The sequence below is a fragment of the Hemitrygon akajei genome, chromosome 22 (assembly GCF_048418815.1).
Source record: "Hemitrygon akajei chromosome 22, sHemAka1.3, whole genome shotgun sequence".
Taxonomy (NCBI): Eukaryota; Metazoa; Chordata; class Chondrichthyes; order Myliobatiformes; family Dasyatidae; genus Hemitrygon; species Hemitrygon akajei.
Genome location: NC_133145.1, coordinates 55,653,075 through 55,663,819, shown reverse-complemented (window position 1 = coordinate 55,663,819; position 10,745 = coordinate 55,653,075).

Below are 10,745 nucleotides of genomic sequence, written 5' to 3'. Positions count from 1 at the left end.
TCAGAGAGGAAGGATACTTGGCACAGATTCCAGTGACCAATCTCCATCTGATGTTTCCTGCTGGAAAGTCTGTGTGTGGGTGGCAGGCTTGGATGGAAGCTGGCCTCCAGTATTATCTTTCAACTTTTGTTAGACTTCCCACAGTCAACAACCCCTCCTCCCTCCCCCCTCCCCACACACACACACACACTTGTCCAGACTCTCACCCCAGGAGCATTTAATATGACAGAGGAACTGTACTTCATTGTGAGTCATTACCGAGGTAAGGGAGAATCAAGTTGGAAGAAGAATGAGATGTGTTTGGAAAGATCCTTGTTTGTTTTGTTCTGCATATGTGCAAGGTCGGGTTGAACTTGAAGGCCAACCTATCCATATGGTCAACCCCACACCAGCTACCCACTCAGTCATCAGGAAGCTTGAAGTGAATTCAAAAATACAACTTCAGAACTTTCCTTTTTTTTGTGAAACAAGAACCCAAACTCCACTTTAAGTATATCCAATCACTTAGTCCACATGGCCATCTATGGCAATAAATTTCACACATTCACCACCCTCTTGCTAAAGAAATTCCTCCTTATTTCTGTTCTAAAGGGACACCCTTCTATTCCGCTGCTGTGCCCTCTGGTCTTAGACTCTCTCACCATTGGAAACATCCTCTCCATATCTACTCTATCCAGGCCTTTCAATATTCAGTAGGATTCAACGAGGCCCCCCTCATTCCTCATATCTCCAGTGACTACAGGCCCAGAGCCATCAAATGCTCCTGATACTTTAACCCTTTCATTGCCAGGTCAATCTCACAAGCCTCCTCTGGACCTTCTCCAATACCATCATATCCTTTCTCAGATAAAGGGCCCAAAACTGCTCACAATACCCCAAGTGTGGTCTGACCAATGCCTTATAAAGCCTCAGCTTAGGGAGACGGGGAATGAACCAGAAGCTGATGGTTTGTTTTGGATGAAATAAGGGGAGAGAGATTACAAGTCCCAGCAGAGGATTCCCAGGATTACTTATTTACTGCATGTTACACAACTGGCATTTTGGGGCAGCAATGAAGGTCCTCCGCCTCAGCTGGTGTTCAGGGCTTCCTTCATATCAGTAGCTTTCTCTCAGCTTCCAATACTGAGAGTCATGAAAGTCTGGGTGGAGACTCAGGAATACCATCACACTCAGATGCAGAAGGATTCTTCATCGCTGCTTCCCTAACAGTTTTGTTTGACCAGTCAGTGTTGTTGGCCCTGAGCTGAACCCCTGAACCTGGAGGACCGGTGGACCACTCTTAGTCTGGCCCCTACCCTTTGACCTGTTTGGCATGGGTGACCCTACCAAGAGTCAAAGCGTAAAGCCCTGACTCCAGCCAACATGGCCCTCCAGGTCATTGAGGCACTCAAGCCTCCAAACCATGACAAGAGTGTGGTCCTCTTGGATGATTCCCAGGATCAGGGAGACTGAAAAATGAGGATGTGGGATAGAAGATAGAGCACTACAGCACAGTACTGGCCTTTTGCCCCACAATATTGTGCTAACCCCTTAACCTACCCTAAGATCAATCTAACCCTTCCCTCCCATTTTTCTTTCATTCATGTGCCTGTCCAACACTCCCTTGAGTGTCCCTAATGCATCTGCCTCTACCATCACCCCGGCAACCCATTCCATGCACATTGCTTGATGAAATCAGAGCACTCTGGGGAGAACACAAATGGACCTGCACTCAATGATTCAAAAACAATTTCTTCCCAAGGTTTCAAAGGTACACTTAATGTCAGAAATGTATACAATATACATCCTGAAATGCTTTTTCTTGAAACCAGAGGAGTGCCCCCATAGAATGAATGACAGTTAAATGTTAGAAGCCCAAAGAACCGCCCCCTCCCGCGCATTAAGCAGCAGCAAAGCAACAATCTCCCCTACCACCCCCCCCCAGCAAAAACAAAGCATTGGCACCCACCACCAAGCACTCAGATGTGCGGCAAAGCAACAGCAAAGACAAAGACTTGTAGTACCCTAAATGTAGGCCTCCGTTAGTCTCGATAGACCATGGATTTGCACCTTGGAAAGTTTCCAGGGCACAAGCCTGGGCAAGGTTTTTTTAAAATGGAAGACCGGCAGTTGCCCATGCTGTAAGTCTCCCCTCTCCATGCCACCAATGTTGTCCAAGGGAAGGGCATTAGGACCCATACAGCTTGGCACCAGTGTCATCGTAGAGCAATGTGTGGTTAAGTGTTTTGCTCATGGATAAACACGAAGCCTTAGCCAAGGCTCGAACTAGCGACCTTCAGATCACTAGACGAACGCCTTAACCATTTGGCCACGTGCCAGCACAGTACCCTAAAGACTACTCGTTCACTCGGTATTCAACATACCACAGGCTCTCTCTCTTCCTAATAAGGGAGAACGAGGTGTCTCCATTTCACAGCGAGAGGGGAGACATAACAAACAACTCACTGGTTTACGGTGTTAAAAGTCCACTGCATCACTTTTTCCAAGCTCTGTGCTCAAAGATCTCAGGTCTCTGGGCACGCAGCCTTAGATCTTTCGACTCCCACGACACATCGATCTCCTGCCAGGACACCATCCTTCAATCCCCCTGTCTCCAGAGCCACGAAATCTTGGACCTGCAAAGGTGAGTGAAGCTGTTAGGCCGCGCCCTTGGCATATCGAGTAATGGCCAGTCGTGAAATCCCGAGGTCAGGTCTCATTCTTGCAAAGAGCTGTAGTCAGCGTGCAACTCCAGATTAGAGTCTTCTGTCATAAGGGGCCGCCAGGAGCAGACCCAAATGCAAGACGCAGACACTGGAGTACTGGGAACAGGACAAGCTTTATCAAGAAAGCAAGGGGAGTCAGGAAGAAACGACGCTGGACACGGACACAGGCCCTGGACAAGACAAGGACACCGGGCCTGGGCTAGGACTAAGACTAGGAAAAGTGGGACCAGGACAAGGAACTAGGAGCCTGGGCTAGGACTAAGACTAGGAAAAGTGGGACCAGGACAAGGAACTAGGAGCCTGGGCTAGGACTCCAAGCCAGAGACTGGACAGAGACCCAGAACTTGGGTCTTGACTCAGGCTCAGACCCTGGATCTAGGTGAGGACAAGACGTGGCTATATGACTGGATGTGACTAGGCTACAGGATTGGACGTGGAACTCCTGCACAGGACGAGGCACATGGACAGGATGAGAACACAAAGTCTTGACTTGGACAGGACAAGGTACTTGGATGTGGCTTTGACTAGATGAGGTTGTTGGACGAGGGAACTCCTGGACTGGGCTGGGCAAGGCTCTTGAACGAGATTTGGCTCAGCTCTTGGACTTGGCTGGGTTAGGGTCTGGGGCTCAGAGCCACTGGGACCTCTTCTAGGACACAGGGCCGGGATGCTTTCCAGGATGCAGGTCCAGGACCCTTTTTAGGAAACGGGGCCGGGATGACTGCCAAGGATATTTGCCAAGGTAACTGCCCAGGTCACTGCCAAGGATTCTGACAAAGGTAGCAGGTGAGGCAACTATCAGCTATTCAGAAAGGAGGGGAAGGAAACAGTCCAGCAGGGAATCCTTGGTTTGCAGAGGTATTTATGTGCCAGCCCAAAACGAGAATCAGGTGCCTCAATTAAGGCGTCCAATGGAACAAGGGGAAACAGGAAAACTCGGAATAAGGATTGATGAACCAGACTGTGAACCGGAATACAGATTTCACGGACCAGACCATGACATCTTCAAAAGAACCCTGAAAGGGAAAAAGAGAGATATTAAAGATAGAAATAGAGCTGTTTCTGAAGATGCAAGCAAAGGAGTTGCCATTAGGTGCCATTAACTCTCCTTGCCCTCTGTTGTCAGCTTTCCAAGTGATCTGTGAACCCATGAAGACCACGTTCCTCTCTTTCCTGCACTATTTATTTATTTGTAATTTACAGCAAATGTGTGTCTTTGCTCTGTACCGCTGCTGTAAGGCAACAAATTTCATGTCAAATAAGGGAATGATGAACTGATTCTGATTCTGTTGTGAATTCATCAGAATCCATGAATGACTGAGTTGGTAGCAGAGAACTGTAAACGCAGGAGACCCTGCTGATGCCAGCATTCCAGGGGCAAACTGTAAACGCAGGAGACCCTGCTGATGCCAGCATTCCAGGGCAACATACACCGAATGCTGGACCATCTCAGCAGGTCAGGCAGCATCTCTGCAAATCAATAAACAGTCTACAGCTCGGGATGAAGCCCTTCATCAGGACTGGAAAGGAAGGGGGAGGATGCCAGAATACGAAGGTGGGGGGAGGGGAAGGAGGACAAGGAGAGCAGAGAGTTGGAGGGGTTGAGGTCAAGATGAGTGTTTGGTGGTAGGATCCCATTGAAGATGGTGGAAGTTGTGGAGAATAAAGTGTTGGATGCGGGGCCTCATGGAATGGGGGGTGAGGATAAGAGAAACTCTATCCTGTTAAGGTGGTGGTATGATCAAACCAAGTTTAATTGTCATTGAAACCATACAGAGATACAGCTGAATGAGACAGCGTTCCTCCGGGGCCAAGGTGCAAAGCATTCAAAATAGCAAGCAAACTTTCAAAAATGGCAAGCAACATAATTCAAAGTATCAAGCAAAGAAGCATAGTCACTTAAATAAAACATATATAGGTCCAAGACCCCGAGTGACAATGTCCAACGATCGATGGTACAGTCACCCGGCAGTGCGCAGACACACGCAATCCAGCCTGTTGCTCCACTGCATGAACATGTGAGGGCTGCATCGATGGGGGAGGCCAGCTCACAGTCGAGCTCAGTCATGCTGCAGCACTTCCGCATCTCTCACCTGGTCTGCGGCAGCAGGCAAGCCCGAGGCTTGTGGCCTAGTTCTCCCTACAACAGAGGCTACACAGCTCCCATGTCTACTGTCCCTCCACCAGACAAGGATAACAGGCCTGTGGCAACTTACATTACTACTGTCCAATGGAGTCTTGTGATCGCGAGGGAAATGTCCCATGGTTATACTGCACCAACTCTGATGCTTCCAAATCACGGGCAACAACATGATCTGCAGCCAGGTCAGCTCCTCTGACATCCTTGGGGGCCCTCCGATATCCCAACGGGCTCATCCGATATCCCAGCGCTCTCCTCCAACTTCCCGACGGGATCCGACCTCCCGACTGGCTCCTCCGATATCCCAGCACTCTCCTCCAACTTCCCGACGGGATCCGACCTCCCGACTGGCTCCTCCGATATCCCAGCGCTCTCCTCCAACTTCCCAACGGGATCCGACCTCCCGACTGGCTCCTCCGATATCCCAGCGCTCTCCTCCAACTTCCCAACGGGATCCGACCTCCCAACTGGCTCCTCCGAAATCCTGACAGGCTCCTTTGACACCTCAGCCTACCCCTTCGACACCTCAGCCTACCCCTTCGACACCTCAGCCGATCCCGCCGCTAACACCAGTCCGGCCCCTCTGATCAACAAGCGGCTCGCTGATGGAGTGGCCTTGTAGAACCTGATGCTCTTGGAGTAGAATTGCCTTTGGATCGTAAAAAAGCAAATTTTACAAAGGGAAAAAGCACCTTTGGTTGGCCCCTGAGAGGCTGCTGTGTTTGCACGTGCTGCCATCTTACCAGAAGGGGTGAGTGTGCAGTTCCAGGAAATGGAGGGGATGTGGCAAGGGCAACATCAATGGTGGAGGAAAAGAACCCTCGTTCTTTGAAAGAGGAGGGTATTTCTGATATCCTGGAAGGGAAAGCCATATCTTGGGAGCAGATCCAGTGGAGGGATTACTTCCACTGTGACCCCCTTGTCCATTTGTCCCTCCCCACTAATCTCCCTCCCAGCACTTACCCCAGCAAGTGGCCGAAGTGCTACACCTACCCATTCACCTCCTCCCTCACCTCCAATCAGAGGGAGCCCCAAACAGTCCCTAAAGGTGAGGCAACACCTCACCTTTGAATCTAGTGGGGTCGTTTACTGCGTCCAGTGCTGCTGATGCGGCCTCCTCTATGCTGGTGGGACCTCACATAGACTGGGGGACCCCTTTGTCAATCACCTCCTCCCCATCCACAAAAAGCAGGATTTCCCAGTGATCTACCATTTTAATTCCTATCCCCGTTCCCATTCTGACATGTCGATCCATGGCCTCCTCTTTTCCCGCGATGAGGCCAGTTTCAGGTTGGAGAAGCAACACCTTATAGTCTGATCTTGGTAGGCTCCAACCTGATGGCATAAACAGCGATTTCTCCAACTTCTGGTAATATATTCCCCCTCTCCCTTCCCTCTTCTTCTACTCCACACTCTGGCTTCTTATCTCCTCTCACTTGCCTATCGCCTCCCCCTGGTGCCTCTCCTCCTTCCCTTTCTTCCAAGGTCCATTCTGCTGTCCTATCAGATTCCTTCTTCTTCAGCCTTTTACCGTTTCCACCTGTCACCTCTCAGCTTCTTACTTCACCCCTGCTCCCCCACCCACCTATCACCTTCTCGTTTGTCCTCCCACTACCTTCTTACTCCAGTATCTACCCCCTTCCTTTCCTTTCCTGACGAAGGTTCACAGCCCGAAACACCAACCGTTTATTCTGACCTGCTGAGTTCCTCCAGCATTTTGTGTGTGCTGCTCTTTGATTTGTGCGGTGACGAAGCCTTGAGCACGTTAACTAGGCCAACAGTTCAGTGTGATGCTAAATGCTGCGTTATTCAGGGTCCTGTTTGTCATTCATCTCTCACATTGCTGCTCAGAGAAAAGAAGGATTTGCTGTTTCATTGTTCAACATTCCTCCCCCAAAAGTAATTTACTGTTCGAAGTGCTTTGAGATGTTTTGATTAAATGATAAGCTGCCCCACAAAAAATACTTAAATGTAAAAAGGCCAGGCGTGGGTATACAAAGATGTACAAGCTTCCAGCACATATTTTAAAATGTCACTTGTTAGCTCATAAATTATCTAATTATTTTATAGGCTGCTAATCTGTCTGTAAAAATGTATTTCAATCCATATTGCTGCGACATAAGGGAATATGATGTTATAATAATATTGTCTATGTTATTAATGTGCATCGATGATCCTTGCCAACAGACTCCTACAGATATCTTGACTACACTTCCTCCCACTCCTCATCCAGTAAGGACTCCATTCTGTTCTCCCACTTTCTCCAGCTCTGTCGTAACTGTTCCGATGATGAACATTTCCACACCAGTACATTTGAGATGCTTGCTTCTCCGTTAACTGGAGGCCGGGTTCCCAACTTGGGGGTCCATGGACTCCCTGCTTAATGGTCTTGGTCCATGGCATAAAAAAGGTTGGGAGCCCCTGAACTAGAGCTTCTCTGCTATTATAGATGCCAGGACGCTCCTGTGGTCCTTCTATTATTGTCCCCTCTCACCCATAGAATGGTGCCTTCCCTTCCCTCCTTGCCAGCTCCTACGTCCTCTGCAAATTGCACCACCTCTGGTTAATGCGAGCATTGGGCACCTCTTCCAGCACAGTGAGATGTCCGTAAGGGAAGGCTGCATCCTGGCACATTCCAGGCTGCAGGTGTACAGCAGAAATCAAAGATCAGCTTCATTTGTCAAGATATACAGTGAAATGGATTGCTGGCGTCAAATAAAATCAGCAACGACAGGTATCGCCACGCTGGCCCACACAGCATGCCTACAACCCACTAACCCTAACCAAACGTCCTTGGAATACAGGAGGAAACTGGAGCACTTGGAGGAAACCCACGCAGTCACGGGGAGAACGTACAAACTCCTTATGGAACTGAACCCCGATCTTACAGCAGGCGCTGTAACGGCATTGCACTAACCGCAATGCTGCTGTGCGGTGCTGAAGGATGCACTGAAATTGGTGCAGCCAATGCAAAAAGCCTCTGTAGGGAAGGACCACAATCTGGGCTCCTTCTGCAAATGGACATAGAGTGGCAGCATTGGGTGGGAAAGCCCTTAAAACAATGAAAGGAACTGTCACCACAGGGGATACATGGCCGGTAATGGCACCATGTTTTTTTTTAAAAAATTATGTTAACCACAATTAATAAAATGAACATGAAGGGAAACGTTTCAAACTCTTTCTTCTTTTCTATATATGTTATACAATGAATAAGGTTTATTTCAAGTCAAGTTTATTGTAATTTAACTATATACTGTACATGTATATAACGTATATAGAAATGAGACAATGTTTCTTTGAACAAGGATGTTAGGCGCAGTAGTACACGCAACACGCATAGCACATAATAACTTATGAAGGTAAGGATAAAACTGACAGATGAATCACACATAAACAACAAACTGAAGTGCATTAATATTAAATATTGTAAGGTACGGACCAGATCAACCAATGACACTTCGGTACGATGTGGCAGGGAATTCAGCAGCCTAGTGGCCTGGGGGAAGAAACTGTTTCTCATCCTGACCATTCTTGTTGTTATGTAGCATAGTCTCCTGCCTGATGGTAGAAAGTCAAGGAGGATGCTGGATGGATGGGTGGGATCCTCAGTAATACTAAGGGCCCTGCATATGCAGTGCTCCTGATAAATATCCCCAGTGGATGGTGAGGAGACCCCTATGATCTTCTCAACTATTCTCACAGTCCTTTGTAGGGACTTCTTGTCCAATGCTCGACTGCTCCCACACCAGATTGAGATGCAACTTGTCAGTACAGTCTCCTAGCAAGTTTTTATATATTTTTGAAATCCTTTCCACTGCAATGTAAACACTTTTAACTATTTTTTATAATGCTGTTTACATTGTAAATTTATGCTGGTGTATATACACTGTATATTATATATATTATATACAGTGTATTCCAGTTAATTGAGCCATTGACACCATAAGGAGGGAAGAGGGTGCTTGTGGAGACAGAGGAATGAATCAGTGGGGACACAGAAAGAGTGGTCTCTGTAAAGCGTAACATCGAAGGATCACTATACACATTGACATTTACTGTATTAGGAATTTGCTGTTATGTGTTGGTCAGAGTGCGACATGCAACAGAAAACAACATGCAACAACTATAAAGAAGAAAAATGATCTATAAAAATAACCATGAAGGTTCAGTCACTTGGCATTTCATATGAGGGAGTAAATTGGATTAGACTTTGGCTTTGTGGAGAAGCCAGAGAGTGGTAGTAGATGTTAACGCAGACAAGTGGCAGGCTTTGCCCTTCAGTAGGACCAACCAGGGTCGGTCTTACTCAGTGAGTGATTTCAGATATATAGGATCGTAAAGAAAGATTTTGGCACATTGTCCTTCATAAATCAATGTATTGAGTACAGAAGATGGGATGTTATGTTGAAGTTGTATAAGATGTTGGCAAGGCCTAATTTGGAGTACCGTGTGCAGTTTTGGTCAGTTACCTACAGGAAAGATGTAAACAAGATTAAAAGAATTCAGAGAAAATTTACAAGGATGTTGTCAGGACTGGAGGACTTGAGTTATAAGGAAAGATTGAGTAGTTAGGACTGTATTTTTTAGAACATAGAAGATTGAGAGGAGATTTGATAAAGATGGACAAAATTATGAGGGATATAGATTGGGTAAATGGAAACAGGCTTTTTCCACTGATGTTGGGTGGGACTACAACTAGAGGCCATGAGTTAAAAATGAGATATATTACAGATATTACCCAACCTCACATGGCCAGTCCTTACACAATGGAGAGTGCAGTTGATCGAGACTCTGGTCCTCTGACTTTCAGAGTTTTAGCCACTTCTTATACAGTCAAACAGAGACCTACGGTCTCTTTCAAGGAGGAGAATCAACCTTATTTGTCACGTCTGTTTGTTTGCTTGTTTGTTTATCTATCTATTTATTTTTATTTATTTATTTATTTACTGAGATACAGTGCTGGTTCGTCGTCCATTCAGAAATCTGGTGGTCGAGGGGTAGAAGCTATCTCTAAAACACTGAGTGTGTCTTCAGGCTCGTGTACCTCCTCCTTCATGGTAGTAATGAGAAGAGGGCATGTCCTGGGTAAAATGTGCATAAGTACATTAACACCAACATGTATTTACAGTTAAAATTGGCTTGAAGTGTTTATAGTGCAGTGCAGATGGGAGTATTAGATAGAGAGGGGTGGGGAGACTAGCTAGAATGGATGATTTGATTAACTGCCTGGGATAGTTTCATCTGATCTCTCTCTCTTATTCTCTCTCTCCTCTCTCTCTTTCTCCCTCTCTCCCCCTCCCTCATTCTCACTCTCATTCTTTTGATCTCTCCAGTAAACCCCAATTTCACATATTCCACAAATGCACTAAATATGTTTTGGATTTCCAGCATCTGCAGATTTTCTCCTGTTTGTGCACTAAATGCTTGTTTGCTTGTTCTTTTAATCAATGCTGGAATCCATCTGATTACAGGCCGAGAAATCAGTAGACGTGTCGTCTTTATCTTCTCTCAGTACCATTGTTCATCTTGGCTCTGCAGATTACAGTGGCCATTCTTTCATTAGGCAATGTATTATACACTTGTTGCAGTAACCAGAGTTTAACAATCAATGTAAATACCATATTAAACAAATTTGCATTTGCATAGACAATATAACATTTGCACAGATTTGGCACATTACCAAAAAGTTTGACAAACGGCTGTAGATCCACAGTGGAGAGTGTCCTGACTGGTTGCATCATGATCTGGTATGAAACGCCAATGCCCAGGAACAGAAAAGTCGACCGGAAAATTGTCGATACAGCCCAGTCCACATTGGCGAAAACCTCCTCACCAGTGAGTACAAGGAGCGCTACCACAAGAAAACAGCATCCATCATCATAGATGCCCTCCTCCAAGAA